At 34.8% G+C, this 17,628-nt stretch overlaps 1 protein-coding gene across 1 annotated transcript in view; it reads right to left on the bottom strand.

Annotated features, from left to right (window-relative positions):
- tafa5b (TAFA chemokine like family member 5b) overlaps positions 1–17,628 on the bottom strand; it is a 125,586-nt gene that overhangs the window by 76,143 nt on the left and 31,815 nt on the right. The gene's annotated exons all lie outside the window — the stretch shown is intronic.

Genomic DNA, 17,628 nt, shown 5'->3' on the forward strand with positions numbered 1-17,628 from the left:
TTTTCTTCAGTAGAATATTAAAGAAGATTTTCCTCTGAAACCCTGGTCCTTGGTGAATCATTCATTGAGCAATTAACCTCACACACCTGCAACTGCTAAAAAGCTGTAGAAACAAGGCAATAAATAAAGAGCATTAGCTCAATATTAATAGCAACGAGATGTTCTGCACACTATCAATGTACAAAAACAGACCTGGTACTGTATAATCTACATAAATACAGGTAAAAGAAAATTAATCTATCTATCTATCTATCTATCTATATATATATATATATATAATTTGTTTTCAGCATATGCTGTAGTTGCATACAGATCAAAACTGGTTTCTTTTTTTTCATTATCCATCTACATCATTATGATGTATCTATCATATCTGCTAATTACATACACTCAACGGCCAATTTATTAGGTACACCTGTCTAACTGCTCGTTAATCCAGATTTGTAATCAGCTAATCACATGGCAACAACTCAATGCATTTAGGCATGTAGACATGGTCAAGAACGTCTGCTGAAGTTCCAACCGATCATCAGAATGAGAAAGAAAGGTGATTTAAGTGACTTTCTGAGTATTTTAGAAATTGCTGATCTACTGGGATGTTTAACCACAACCATCTGTAGGGTTTACAGGGAATAGTACGAAAAAGAGAAAATATCCAGTTCTGTGGGCGCAAATGCCTTGTTGATGCCAGAGGTCAGAGGAGAATGGCAGACTGGTTCGAGCTGATAGAAAGACAACAGTAACTCAAATAACCACTCGTTACAACCAAGGTATGCTGAAGAGCATCTCTGAATTCGTCCAGCCTTGAGGCAGAACACCACTCCTGTCAGCTGACATCATAAACTGAGGCTACAATTCACACCGACTCACCAAAACTGGACAATAGAAGATTGATAAAACAATGCCTGGTCTAATGAGTCTCGATTTCTTCTGCAACATTTGGATGATAGGGTCAGAATTAGGTGTCAACAACATGAAATCATGGATCCATCCTGCCTTGTATCAACGGTTCAGGCTGGTGGTGGTAGTGTAATAGTGTGGTGGATATTTTTCGTTGCACACTTTGGGTCCATTAGTCAAGTAAGCATTCTGTCAACACCACAGCCTACCTGAGTATTGTTGCTGACCATGTCCATCCCTTTATGGCCACAGTGTACCCATCTTCTGATAGCTACTTCCAGCAGGATAACACACAATGCCATAAAGCGCGAATCATCTCAGACTGATTTCTTGAACATGACAATGAGTTCACTGAAATGGCCTCCACAGTCACCACAACTCAATCCAACAGAACACCTTTGGGATGTGGTGGAATGGGAGATTCGCATCATGGATGTGCAGCCAACAAATCTGAAATGTAAATCTGAGTGATGCTATTATTTCAATATTGACCAAAATCTCAAAGGAATATTTCTAGTACCTTGTTGAATCTATGCCACAAAGGCAGTTCTGAAGGCAAAAGGGTGTCCGACGTGGTACTACTAAGGTGTACATAATAAAGTGGCCAGTGAGTGTCTATATATATATATATATATATATATATATATATATATATATATATATATATATATATATATATATATACTCGTGTGATATTGCATTTATACAACAGTTTGACGGCATAATTGTGTATAAAAAAACAAAATCAAACATGGAGAGTCTCAAAACCCGTTTTGTAAGAGGAGCTACTTTCTTCCGCGTTGGATTTAAATCATAAGCTGACAGTTAAACAGCTGAGCAAGCATCTTTTAAACTTTAGATCTGTAGTATCTGATTGTTGCTGGCTGTATGTGGGTGGAGTAATACACAAAGGGTAAAGAGGCTGTACGGGTGCTGATATTACTTAAATATATCATGGCTATCAGCCAATCAGATTCGAGAACCAGACAGAACTGTTGTATATATATATATATATATATATATATATATATATATATATATATATATATATATATATATATATATATATACATATATATATATATAAGCAAAACAAAATTAATATCTTTTTTTCCCCTGACAATAAATTGAAGACCACAATTTCAGCTAAAAACCTTATTTAATGTCCTACAATCTTGGGTGGCCTGCATTTTTAACTATGAACATATAGCTACACGAGCAGATCAAAACTGGTGTCCATCTTATATCTTTATGATGGATCATATGCACCAATTACATATAATGATGTCTTACAGATTTACATTGCAAGAAAGTAAATATCAACCTCTCATTTAGACTTTAATCTAAAACCATTTGCAGCACAGACTATTTATAACCGCAGCCGTTCCCCCGAATCAACGTGTGGTAAATTAACATTAAAAATTAAGCAGCGTTATGAATAAAGGCATCTAATTGAATCCATACATGCATTGGAGACCGTTGATTTCTCATGCTTTATTCGTTCCGAGTGCGAGGGGGTTCTTAAACTTTTCTAGAATGGCTTCTTCATCCAATGATGGATAGCTAGTTGCTTTGTCTCTTGATGATATAATTAATAATGATCTATTTTAATGCATGCATTCAGATTTAAAAGTAATCCATTTTCTGTCACTTTTCATATTAGCCTCAAAGTACAGCTGTCCACACATGACATCCCATCACATTCTCATATTGTTCTCACGTACTCCGAGCTTCAGTGGAAGAATGGCAATCAATCAGCGGGGACCCAATTAAATATGTTCAGAATACCGCACCACTGCAAAGTCAAGCTGCTACTGAAATATCCTGCCCTATAATAACATGTTCCCCCTGTGTTGCCAATATATCTCCTACAGATCTTGTCTTTTTCTCCCGCTCCATCTCTCAATTTCCATCTCGTCTAAGGGGAATATCTATATTTGACTCTGCCGTGTTTGTTGGAAGTGCCGTATGAAAATATGTGGCGGGACAATAGACCCAGTTCCAATTTATTAGGCCTGCTTTCATTTATTTACTTTTTACATTTGTTCTCTGTAGTAATTGCAGCGTCTCGGAGATGCTGGAATGAGATATTGGAGTGATGTAGATATATATGAACAATATGAGCCAGACCCAGTACCCTATTTTGCTTTCTATTTTTGGTGGATGAATGGTAGATTTATTTACAGCAAGCTAATTTCCGCAAAACATATTTGTGTATGAAAGCATGTATGTTACTTGCTGTTTCTTGTATTGCTTCAACAGTTTTTATTTTTTTTATTTTAAAGGAACACTGCACTTTTGTGGAATTTTTATTTTTGAGGAAATGTAATGCTAATAGTCTAATCCCATTCAATTATTTATACCAAACTAAGCTAAAAATGCTCGATGGATTAAAAAATGTTTAAAACTCAACAGTTTAACTCTGGGCCCTATCATACACCCGGCGCAATGTGGCGCAAGACGCGGCGCAATGGTCTTTTGGTAGTTTCAGCTTGGCGCAAAAGTCATTTTGAGGCGTTGCGCTACGCTGTTTAAATCGCAAATGCATTAGCGCTCATATGTGCGTCCATAGGCGTTCTGGTCTAAAAAGGAAGGCGTTCTGAGGCGGACCGCTGGCGCGTAGCTATTTTGAGAAACTATAATAGATTTTTCATTAGACCAAAATTAACCCGGTCGCTTATGCACTGCTTAATACGCACAAGAGAGCAATAGGCAAATATCTTTACATATGAAAAAAATTAAATATTAAGGATATATATAGGATATAATAAGAATAGATATAGGATATAAATATAAAGGATTAAAATATTACAAAACATTAATTTCTAGCCTACATAAATATGAAAAACCACTGCTTTTATGTCTTCTTCATCTCAGGAGGCCTTTTCAGTTCATTCGTAACAATTTGCTTTTGTATATTGTTATTATTATTAGCAGTATTATTTATTATATTCATATTTATATTTGTTTTATTAAAAACAAGCTTAGATTTGCCCACCTGTCAGGTTTTAGATCATATGTCAGGTGTATTTGGAAATAACTCAGTATTTTGACCACACTTGGTCATTATTGTTCATTTAATTGTTTGCTAGAAATTAGAACTGAATTTAGAAATAGTTTTGAAACAAATCTTTGAGCTTAACAAACAAAATTAATTATTTATAGACTAATTGATGTCTGTGTGTGAAGGTTTCCCTATCCAAGAGCGAACGTGAAAGTAGTTCCATTATCTCTCATTCTCACGCAGTAGATGCTCTGTTTAACAGTTTTCTGTTAAAAAACTGTTAACTGTTAACTGTTTGCTTGTGAAATGCTCATTTTTTCCACTTAGACTTACCTTGCGTCCTGTAAATACCGAATGCACTCTTGGCGCGACGCAGCTGGGTCTTAAAGGGAATGGGAGATGAGACTCTAATTGGTTTATTCTCAAAACACACCTATAACTCATTAAGAAAATAAACTCAACCCTTTTAGACCATGCGCCTTGGCGCAAAGCACATTTTCCCGTCCGTAAATTAGCAAAAATGCGTTCTGACACGCCCTGAAAGTGTTTGTACCCTGCGTTTTGGACCATCAAAATAGAACCCTCTGAGTTAAAGTTTGATTTTCACAAAATTGCCTTTTCCAAAAAAAAAAAAAAAGAATTCTTTTAAAGCAGCAACTATGGTGAAAATATTCATTTATTCATTTACTTTTCGGCTTAGTCCCTTTATTATTGATATTTATATACATCTGGGGTTGCCATAGCGGAATGAACTGTCAACTTATCCAGCACATTTTTTACGCTTCGGATGCCCTTCCAGCTGCAACCCATCTCTGGGAAACATCCATTCACGCCCATACACTACGGACAATTTAGCCTACCCAATTCACCTGTACTGCATGTCTTTGGACTGTGCGGGAAACCCAAGCACCCAGAGGAAACCCTATGCGAACGCAGGGAGAACATGCAAACTCCACACAGAAATGCCAATTGACCCAGCCGAGGCTCGAACCAGCGACCTTCTTGCTTTCTCTGTGCCACTGTCGCCATGGTGAAAACAGTCAGTGAGAATTAAACCATTTATTTATTTATTTATTTATTTATTTATTTATAATTTTTAAACAGGAAAATATTAAAAGATAATCAGGCCTGAATCAGGCCTGACTCAGGCTGACTTCAGCTGGTTCCTGCTCTGCAGAACATAAAAACAGACAGACATCTCATCCATCAACACAGTACAAACAATCACCAAACATATAAAATAAAGAAAAGTAGGCTACTATCTCAGTGGCTACAGCGATAGTTGACCATCAGATGACGAACATGGGATTTTTTTTTTTAAATTCTCAGTGTTGGTATTGTTTTGAGATGTTGTGGGATCTCAAAAAAGCCTTTAAAAGCCGGTACTGGCAAACATCCATTTGTTACAGATCTGGTGTAACGATCAGTCCTTGTGTTGAGTTTGGTACCAAAGCACAAAGAGCTGTTGAGGTAGAGCTATTTAAAATTTGATACTACAGTTTAATACCTGTGTTCATAATAAAGTTTTGAAATGTTAAAGCTTTGACCATCATTGAAAGCACCAGAACAGAAAAACTCAACATTTTTTTAATTTAGAGACTTAATTCCTCGGATCAATATGAAGAAAGACACAGTTTGCCCTTTTTATGTAAGTTTCCTTTCTTAATTTGTAATCCGAAATCCATTTTTTCAGTAAATCTACTGTAAAAAAACATCACCATCACATTTTGGATGTGAAATGAGAAGTTGTGGTTTTTATCACAAGCTAATGAGAACATATTTAGATAGGAAATCTTTATAATGAATTTGAATGAAAATTATGCTCTAAAAATAACAAATAGTTTATTATGACCTAGATTTAATTTAAGTTCACAATAAGTTTACTTAGATGTTGCTTGATAATAATAGCAGGTTTGACATGTTGTCCCAGCAGAGAACCCTGAGCTTGGAGATAATTGAGCCTAGGGCTCCCGCTTGGTCAATGAGCATGTAAGGGGTTGTGAGATCAGGTAGTTCTCGAGAGCTCCCCCTGGTAAAGATGAGGTGGATGGGGGATTCTTTAAAAAAATGAAGATAAGTGACTTATGCTAGACAGGCTATTTATAGTGAGTTTGAAATAATCCTATTGGCTTGGTAACTAGAACCAGTGACATTTTTGCATTGAGACAACGGTGCTAACCACTGGACCACTGTGCCCCCATCTAAGAAAGGAGGAGGAGTAGGGGTGGAAGGGGGAATTCCTCAAAACCAAGATGGCTGTTATATGGAACTTAGGGTATTTATAGTGGGTTAGGAATCGTCTGATTGGTAAATCATAAACTGGATAATGTGGGACGATCCGCAAGCATTCATAAGCATGTGATCCTCCCAAAATTTGTTTATAAATAAACTCCACTTTGAGCAAATTCGTTTTTCCAGTTTGAAAAGAAATTTTGAAGCTTTGTGGCATGGAGATTGGCTCACTACAAAGTGACATCATTAAATTCACAGCATTAATTCATGAGAAAGACTTGGTTCGAACCAATCAGTGTGCTATATTGTGAATGAGACGCAACTTCATTAATATGCATGACATAGCTTAGAAGACTCTTTTTACATGTTACAGTGTTCAGAGCAAGGTTCAGAAAGAAGCCACGTTGTGTTGCCAACCATAATTAAAATGAGTAGAAGAAGAATTGTTCAAAGACATGGGTCGTCAGTGCTCCGTTTTTAAATATGCCAAAACAAAAGTTTTGTTTCCATTTCCCCACAATGAGAGAACAGCTCACGTGTGGACCCAAGCAGTTGGATTACAGTGGTCTGCTAATACACACCAAAAATATGTTTTTGAGGAACAGTTTTTAGCCGAGAGCTTTTCAAATCTGGAAATGGTGAAATCTAGATTTGGCCCTCTTTTACTTTTACTTAAGCATATAGTCTGCCATTGTATTTGTTTTTCCTAGTATGAAAGCAGTGCTTACAGGTCTTCAGCTTTCTTCAAAATATCTTTTTTGTGTTCAACAGAAAAAAATACATTCATGAAGGTTTGAAACAACTCAAGGGTATAGGTAAATATTGAGTAAACTATCCCTTTAGCGATTATTCCACAGCACTTGTATGTTAAACTTTTAAGATATGCTCAAGTTATGATGCTTCTAACAAACAGACTGTAACATTAAGATTGTTGTACTATCATTTTTAAGATTTACGACTGAGGTTTACGAAGCTTTTAGGAAACACAGCCTAGGTTGTTTTAACATGCTTGCTTTTAGACCTTTAAGATGGTCCCTTATCCTCTATTTCTTCTATTTACTATACACAAATTACATTAATATTTACATATTTAAAACATAGGTTATGTTGGAAAAAATGAATTTATTTTTATTACTTTTGTGCTTTTATTTATTAGAAAAATGTTTAGACTAACAACAGATAAATCAATCTTTTTTATTGTATTATAACACATCTTGACCAGACACACTTCCTCTTTTTTTACTTTGCTGCATACTTTTTAAGGAACATGCTGACAATTAGAAGAAGAATAAGTGTTTTGTACACTTTGTATTTGTTTAATACAAAGTCTAGACTTGTCACAAGTTGTCATGATGCTTGTAGAAGATGTGAAATATATTAAAGATGCACGTAATTGTTCAGTTCTGGTATGCAGAGAAGGATTGCAGAAAGAGGAAGTATGTCTGGGGGTACAAGAGCCAAATGACTGCAGAATGACTGATAACACCAAAACTCCACCTGTTAATATCAGTTGTGTATATATGCTGGAGTCAGTAAATGTAAGTTAGTTGCGAACCTCTTGAATGTAATTCTTGTATTGCATTGGGGTAATGTAACCCAGAGCTCTGTCATCAAATTATTCATTTGTATCTAATAAACTACTTATATTTTTGGCATTGAAGAAAACCCTCTCCAGACCTTTTCTTATTAAACACGTATGGAATTGGCAAGATATTCCAACAGTTATAGTCTATTGTTTTGTTTGTTTGTTTCCTAGGATCAAACGTGATTACCAAATGAGTTAAATGAATCACAGTTATTTAAAGATGAGTGGGAACTATATATGTAGTATATCTAATTTTATTTCAGGAACGTAACAAACATACTATCCGCTTGTTAGGTCGGGCATCACACAAAGCAGGTCCCAGGTTCAAACGCTCTATAAAACTGTATGATAGGCTCAACAAATGATACTAACAAACATTTACAAAGCGATTTTGCTTTCCAAAATCATGATTCCAAAAAATAAATGATAATGCACAATGACTTAATAGGAAATTCACTTTAATTTGTGCTTTGACTAAAAAGTTGTTACAAACTAATATTTTCTTAATTCAAATAAGTATCAGCTTGGATCCAGAACATCCCAAACGTTGCACGTGTTGGCTTAACAAGTCGTCACCTTAAAACAGTGGAGGGCAAACTTTTTAGACCTGAGGGCCACATCAATGGCCACATGTCAAATCCTTCAAAAAAAAAACTTTTTTTTAGTGGCAGTATGCATGAAATATGTTATATCAGACAGAAACGTGTCACATTAACACACATTTTTTTCATAGTAATTATTGAGTCATATTTACAAGTCAAATTAATTTGCACTGCTATTTATATGTACTTTTCAATCATCATAAAACAATAAAACAATCCCTTATAAAATATAATAATAATAATAATGTAATAATTTTTACAGTGGAGAATAGTAAAGATATTGTCTGATCTCAACTCAAATCTCAAATCTCAAACTAACACATTAAAAATAATTTGAATGTTTATGTGAAAAATGCCGACTTAGGTTGTTGTCTTAAAAAACAGCAATACTTTTTTTGGCATATTAGACAGCTTTCTGTCTGATATTGGTGAAGTATTTTGTTGTCCATTCTTCCTTAAACACACAACATTTAAGAGTCAATTTTTCTTTTTGCCCGATCTCATTTTAAGTCATTAAGTCGAGTGCATTTTAATATCTGAGAGTGTGTTCTAATTCTACTGGTTGCTTTAACTGTACCATGTTCAATACTGCCATCAAATGGCGTTCACTTGTATTGCATTATTAATTTAATAAACCAAACCGAAAACTCCCTAGCAGGCCGGATGAAAGTGTTTAACGGGCTGAATATGGCCCACGGGCTGTAGTTTGCCCACCTCTGCCTTAGAATAATAAGGTTCTATCAGACATTTTTGTCAAAACTGAGTTATTGACATATTCTTAATAAATGACAACTTATTTACATTATGGGATGTTTTTTATAAGCTGTTTACATTTTAAGGCCTTTTATTTAAAAAAAAAAAATGTTACACACACAGTGTTTGCTATGGAATGCAAAAACTTTGAAGCTCATTATCTCAAAATCATTCAGAATGCAGATAGAACCGTATAATTCCAAGGTAATGAAGTGGATATAATTGTTCAGCTGGAAAGACTGGTTGGAGTATTGTTCTGGTATGTGCATACTTTGAATAGGCATGCATTTAATGAGGAATGGACCACAAACACTATACAATTCAACAGCGAGAAGTGAATTACTCATACTTGCTCAGAGTATTATATACATTGCAATTAAAAACAGCATTATAAAAAAGGAGACATTAGAAAGACACACATAGTGTTGATTTACATGTAATCTAGATAACAAGCATATTCCAGTATTATTCAGCCCTTTTAGAGATTACCTGACATTTTAAGATGTTGATCAGATAATAGTAACTTTTTAAATGGATTACATGATGTCAATTAGTGATAATAATAAATAATCATAATCCATTGAATCTATCTAAAACGTCTTTAATGTTCAGTTTAAGATCATCTTGGTTGGCCTATAATTAAATATATATATATATATTGAATTAATTATCTCTTTAATATAGCTCATTCAAAAATTTTGTTAACAGCTAAAACTAATTTGGAGAATATATAAAAAATCTAATATATATATATTAACATTTTGGTAACACTTTATAATAACTACACACTATAAATCATTTATTAAGCATTAGCAAATAGTGAATTCATTATCTGTTAAGCATTAACTCTACATTAATAATCGTTAGTAAGCAGTTCATAACTGCAGCTACAAATGGTCTATTCTTGACTTACAAACATATTTAAAATGTGTTTAATAATCGTATTTTCATACTTAGTTAATAATTTATTTTTCATTACTAAATGAAGTATTGCATTATTTACAAATCAGTTGTATTTAAGAGTAGTTGAGGGTTTTTAGGATCATTCAGAATGAGTTAGTAAATGATTAATAAACTATTGAAATCAACATTTATATATCTTATTATTCAGGCATATATTAATGGTTACTGAGTATGTTAATGAATGCTTTATTAACTCAACTCCATCTAGTTTTGTGACCTAATCTAAAGTGAGGACTATTCATGCTTTATAAATCCCTTATAAATGACAAATAAAGGCTCAGTTAAATTATAAACAAAAAGAATGACATTATTCATTTCTATTCATTTATTTGTCCTTCATAATGTCCCATTCATTTATTTCAAATAAAAAATAAATATTTGCAACCTTATCTAAAATAAAATCACTGTAGAGTTTAAACATTGCATCTTATTATATTGTTAAATTATTATATTGTTGTTGTTTTATCCAGTTGGATGTTGTATTTTGACACTCCTGTTATTCAGCAACGTTTAAACTTTATCAAAATGTTTAAAAAAAGATTGCACAGATGTTTTGTTCATTTGATTCTGAGCCTTTAATTGTCATTTATAAGGGATTTATAAAGCATGAATAGTCCTCACTTTAGATTAGGTCACAAAACTGCATGAAGTTGAGTTAATAAAGCATTTATTAACATATTAGTTAACTATTAGTATATGCCTGAATAATAAGACATATAAATGCTGATTTCAATAGTTTATTAATCATTTACTAACTCATTCTGAATCATCCTAAAACCCTCAACTACAAATGGTTTGTAAATAATACCATACTCAATTTAGTAATGAAAAATAAATCATTAACTAAGTATGAAAATACAATTATTTAACACATTATATAGGTGCTTATAAGTCAAGAATAGAGCATTTGTAGCTGCAGTTATAATCTGCTTACTAACGTTTATAAATGTAGAGTTAATGCTTAACAGATAATGAATTCACTATTTGCTAATGCTTAATAAATGATTTATAGTGTGTAGTTATTATAAAGTGTTACCAACATTTTAAATGACTTGCAGAGTATATAATTTCATATGAGAAATAAAAATATCTAGCTGACTTTCATGTTCATATTTAGTATGACATCAATGTGTCAATTAGGAGACGCTTTTATACTGTATAAGTAATTTACATTACAGGATAAATATAACTCTTACAATCACTCTCAATCCAGATCTAAATTAGCATTAAAAATTCAGCAGCGGTATAAAAATATGCATCTAATTGAATGCATATGTGCATAAGGGAGACTTAATTTCTCATGGTTTATTTATTTCTGGTTGCATGTTTGTGAAGTGAAGTATCTCTGAAATACTGATGGTCTCTTATGTTGTGTGAAAATGTTAGAAATGAGTAAACTTTCACATTTCAAATCTAAAGTTTGATGGTGATGTTTTTTCTAGTAATCTGCTTTAGAGGTTCTCTGAACAAATGGATTTCTGTTTCCAAATTAAGGAAAGGGATTTAGATTAAAAAAGGCAAACCGTGGCTTGTCTCTGCATTGATCTGAGAGATTAAGTCTATATGAATTGAAATGTTGAGTTTTTCAGTTCTGGTGTTTATTCTGTGTGGCATTTTGATGATTAATTCACACAGTTTGTTTTGACCACAGTTGTTACAGCCTGATGAAAAGTGTTTAAAAATAAATATATCTACTTTCAGTTATGCTCTCTTAAAAACTACATTATGTCAATTCATTTAGCTTGAATATTATTCTCAAAAGCACCTCTCAATTCAACCCAGTCATATTCTGAAAACAAACCGCTTTTCATACAATTCTGAAAAGTGGCAAATACATCACAGATAAGTTTTTTTTTTTTTTTTTTTTTTCAGTTTTTGTTTTCGCAAATCCACCAGAGGCTGCTGTGTGTGCTTTTTTAGATCTCAAATTTTTCTCTTGCAAGTGCCATTCACGCCTGCTGTTTTCACTTAAATGCACTAGAGACCGCTGTTGACTGACTGTCAATTGACTGACTGGCTGATCAAATGACCAACCTTCCTCTTTCCCTAAACCCAACCAATAGTGTTTTTTAAAAGCACCGATTGACCCAATCACCCACTTCCCTAAACCCAATCGACAGTTTGCAAACATGCAAACTCCACACAGAAACACCAACTGACCCAGCCGAGGCTCGAACCAGCGACCTTCTTGCAGTGAGCCGACAGCACTACCTACTGCATCACTGCGTCGCCCAATATACATATATATATATACAAAAAAAAAAAAAAAAAAAAATATATATATATATATATATATATATATATATATATATATATATATATATATATAACAGTGGGAAAGACATCTACATGGAGGTAAACGGTCACCTGGTAAGCGAAAAAAGGGACGGCATCATATCGCTCAGTTGCGTTTATTTTAAAGATGAAATGCAACCATTCCTACGTCTAGCTACATAATTCACAATCTCTAGAAATGTATATAGGTCTATGTTTTCAGAATGAACCTGTGTTGTTTCAATAAGATATGCTAAATCTAAAAAATACATGCAAAAAAATAAAAGATTAAAAGGTATGAAACAAAAGACACAAGGGGCAATTAAGGAAAACAGAAACAGGTCTCATTTAGAAACCTTATAGCACATTTCCACAGAGCGGTACAGACTGTACGCATTTATGTCCATTTCCACTGTCAAACATAGTAAAATAGTGAGACATTTTTACAGAATGTAAAATGAGAGACTAATTTTTACAGCCTTGTGCCTCGAGACAATCCTGTCTTGGAGGTCTGCAGACAATTCCTTTGTCTTCATGCTTGGTTTGTGCTTTAATGTGAACTGTGAGCCCTGGCACCTTATATAGACAGGTATATGCATTTTCAAATCATGTCCAATCAACTGAATTTACCACAGGTGAACTCCAATTAAGCTGCTGAAACATCTTAAGAAAGATCAGTGGAAACATAATGTACCTGAGCTCAATTTAGAGCTTCACGGCAAAGGCTGTGAATACTTATGTACATGTGATTTTTGTGGTTTATTTATTTATTTATTTATTTTAATTTCGCAAACTTAAAAAAGTTTTTTTTTATTTTTTTTTATTTTACATTGTCATTATGGAGACTTGTGTGTAGAATTAAGAGGAAATAAATGAATTTAGTCCATTTTGGATTAAGGCTTTAACATAAAAAAATGTGAAAAAAAGTGAAGCTCTAAGAATACTTTCTTGATGTACTGTAAATTGCTCAGACACAGTCATAAACAACATGATTTTATGACACTGTGAATTACAAAGAACTTGCCTGAAATTCCACACAAAAATGGGCAGAGGAAAACAGTTTTTTTTTTTACTTTACTCAGCTTGGCTTGTAAGTTCATCTCACACAGTACAAGCCACGACCATAGTTCGTCAACAATTACCATGCAACATCTCACAATGAAAACAAAAAAATGTGTTTCTGAGCTTCCTTATAAGACTTAAGAGAAGTTTTGTGCGCCCAAGCTTGAGTCCAGGATTTCACCCTACCATCCACATGTCCCCGCAAAAATTAATACTTAACCTTTTTCCAATCTTTCATTGTCCAATTCTAATGATCTGGATCGAATTCCAACCACATTTTTCTGTTACAATCTAACAAAAGTGGCACCCGTGTGCTCTCATTCTGCTGCTGTAGCTCATCTGCTTCAAGGTTTGACAAGCTGGGGTCTTGAGATGCTCTTCTGTTTAACTCCCTTGTTTCAAGTAGCTATTTGAGCTTCAAAAGGTAAAGAAAACTCTATTTTCTTCTGACCTCTGGTATCAACAGTTTCAGCACACTGAACTGCTGCTCACTGGATATTTGCTCTTGTTCAGACCATTCTCTGAAATTCGTCTGTGAAAGTCTCTGTACATACTCTAAAGAGATTGTCTGGCGCAAACAAATGTGACAGAGTCATTTAAATCACCTTTTTTTTTTATACTGACGCTCAGACCACCTCTTAGTACTTGAATGTTAGAGGTGATACCATGTGACTGCATGATTAGATAATTGCATTCATGAGCAATTAAACATATGTACCCAATTAAGTTGATAGTAAGTATAGACCAGTAATTTAAAAACTGACCTGTCCGGAGACATTAAAGGGCAGACAGATTCACAGACATATATAAACATCTTTTCAGGATAGTTTCTTTATCTCCCCCACTGAAGGGCAGATGCTTTATGATCTGCCTTGAAAATGTTCCTGTGTGCTTTGCATAGCAACGACGGGGATCTGGTATAAATTCTGCGCTGAATATAGAATGAATGTATTCCTGTCTGACCTGTGGGCAGTAAAATTCATAAAGTGGCCCATCTTTTACAAGCACGTTAACTTTTTTCTCCTCTCTTTCAATTTGGTGGTAATACCGCCAACAGTTTGAGAAAATGGAGCTATCCTCCGTGGAATGCCTTCTCATAATTACATCTCTGGCCCCAACAATATTTTAGTCAAATCTGTATTTCATTTTTACTGATCCTTTTCAATATATTCACTTTTAATAAGCAATCCCTTTTTCAGTCATTGCTCATCGAATCATCCGACTGAAGTTTTCTCTTGCACAGTCGTAGCGATTTTATTCCTGTTGGAAATCTGAAGAGGTTTCACACTTGTGTCCAATGATGTATCGCTTTAGAAACGTGGTCACTGAAGTCGTCTGTGTTTTGACAAGCCAAGTGAAAGCTTGATAATCTACGCCTGCATCGTTCACGTAAAAGCCTTTTTTAGCTCGGTTGCTCGCCCATTACTCCTTGTCTAAATGATTTATTCAAAGTGTTTGTCAAAAACTGCTTACTATCCAGATTTACGCCGTTGTGGATGGCATATTTGAATCTGTCAATAATTAATTTCACACATGCTATCCATTTCATAAACAGTAGCTACAATGGTGCATCACGGTCAATGGGCAAAATGTTAGTTCTGTCAAATCGATACTGTCTATACTAATACTGCCCTGCATAGAAAACACTTGAGAACTGGAGAGAGAGAGAGAGAGAGATCTGCTTTTTCTCTCTTTTCTGAGATTACTCATTTGTCCTCCAAGGCCAAGAAACTGCTGTTTCTGTCAGTAAATATTGACTTTACACATGGGGTCATTTCTTTCGTCTAGTACCTTTTGAGCTCTATGGCGTGAAGTAAAAGATGACTGCTTTGTTTTATTTATTTTAACAACTGTCAGAAATAGTATTATGCCTAACAGAATATAAATAGCTGAAGTTCCTCGGAGAGGAATTGCCTGAGGGTGTTAGCTTGGTGTTAACTTGAAGTTAATTGTGATAATTATGTCAGAAATTAACGGAAAGCACCCTGGAACGGAGCAAAATTTATTTAATTAAACACCTGAAATTATATAAAAGGTCTATTTAATTCATAGATGCTAAATTTAAAACATCTCTACATAAAACAAATAGATTAAACATGTTTTAAAACAAGATTTAAACATGATTCAATGTGATTTTGTTCCTTTAGAATACTATGTTAGGGTTGTAATGGTTTATCTGTTTCTTCAAAACCATCATGGTAGTCATGAGGCTCAAGGGTTGAATCAGGCACTGTCCAGCCTGATCTCACGAGAAAATGTAAGTATTTTACATTTTGCCAGTTTAGTGGCGAATTCGTACGAATTCGAAAAAGGAGGCGTGGCACCTAACCCCACCCCTAAACCCAACCGTCATTGGGGTATGAGCAAATCGTACTAGATTGTAGGAATTAGATCGTACGAATTCATACGAATTAGCCACTAAATCAAAAAGTTATGAATTGCTGTGAGATTGTGTTGGCACTTTCACAACGAATACAGTCAGTCCGGATGTGCTATCACAGTAGTTAGACAGAAGTGTGTAGTCTCAAGGAATGTAGTTCCTCCATGTTGCCGTTGTCATGCCAACTTGCTACCCAGTAAACAGAAGCGTGCACCTAGTCCCACATCCAAGTTCTCCTGATTGGTCAACTGCTCTGGAACTGGCAGTGTCTTCTTTACGCACATAATATAAAAGAGTAGTTGTGAACAAGATAGTAATATGGCTTTGTCATGTTTTCATTATGACAGTTCACTCTGTACATTTTTTCAATGCAAAAAAGGTCAGATTTTGGTGACACTTCCTGAAAATGCTCAGGACAGCACTATATACTATTTGCACAGCCATTTGAAAACTACAGTGAAGTTAGACATCACTGCATTTTAGAGGTGTGAACCTATACTGGTCTCACGGTTCGGTTCGGTTACGATTATCATGCCTTCGATTCGGTTCAATTCGATATCTTGGTGCATCACCGTGCATTGACGATGCTTTCTATATACAGTGTAATATTTTAGGGGGGAGGCTATAACAAGCTGTCTGTATAAACACACAGACAGACAGCACCATACTGTCTCTCATTCAAACACATACACAAACATAGAAAGCACCAAAGAAACAAACACACACACACACACACACACACACACACACTTAAGCCCTCGCAACAGTGGGAGCTCATGCTGAGCGGAGCAGAAAAACGAAAAAAACAAAAAAAAGAAGCACTTTTCCGACGGTCCCTTACTGAGAGCTCCTCTCAGCGCGAGCTCTCCCGGCTAAACACATATTGCGAGGGCTTAAACGGAGCAGTGCTCGTAATGTCGAGCGAAAAAAAAAAGAAAGACAGCTGTGAAACATAACCAGCTTTGTCTTTTTGTAGGAAACACTCTTTAGATCTTTTTAGGGTAAGAGGTTTTTGAGTTATTGCCGTCTATAACTGAATGTGTGTCAGGAAAATCGAAAACAAAAACTGAACCGCGCTCATTTCCGGCGCCCCCCTTGATGTACAGCGCCCTTAGCATTTGCCTATGGCGCCTATGCCACGGGCCGGCCCTGAGTTGGCTGAGTGTTGTAAATACTCGCGCTCACCTCCCTCCCGACAGAACGCATAGGAGATAAATGACGTCAGTACATAATAACCGGTAATGATTATTACTGAACCGATACAGAATTGTCCGCATCTGCATCGCGGTGCACCGAAGAGCCAATTAATTTTGACACCCCTAACTGCATTTAGTGAGGCATCTGAGTACAAGACACTGAATTTGTATGTTTTACTGCATTTGCTCGTTGCAATTATAATTTATTCACAGCATTGTGCAAAAGAATAAACACACCCTTATTTACAACAAACAGAATTTTTCTTTGAGTAGAGCTGTGCACAACTGAAAACAATATTGCAGAACATATTGGAACTGAACCTACAACATACGCAGGTATGTAAATCATTCATGAAATTGTTCAATTTTTAAGAAATTTTTAGTAAAATAAAGATTTAATTTATTTTAATAAAATTTTTTTAACAGATTTTGACAACTAGTTCAATATTTTTGTCTGTAATGACTCAAGTAATGAAATGAGGACTGTTAGTTTTATATAGAATGACTATTCAGCATTCACAAGTTTAGTTAATTTTGACTGACATGACATAAGCAAATGAGAATGTTATAAACAGCTAAGAGTTGTATGAAAACAATTGATGCATGTCCAAAAGCATCTGCAATGTGTTGGAAGGAATGAGAAACTAGGATGGGCACAAATGACTAATTGTTTTGAA

Source organism: Danio rerio, chromosome 25 (genome assembly GCF_049306965.1).
Source record: "Danio rerio strain Tuebingen ecotype United States chromosome 25, GRCz12tu, whole genome shotgun sequence".
Lineage (NCBI taxonomy): Eukaryota > Metazoa > Chordata > Actinopteri > Cypriniformes > Danionidae > Danio > Danio rerio.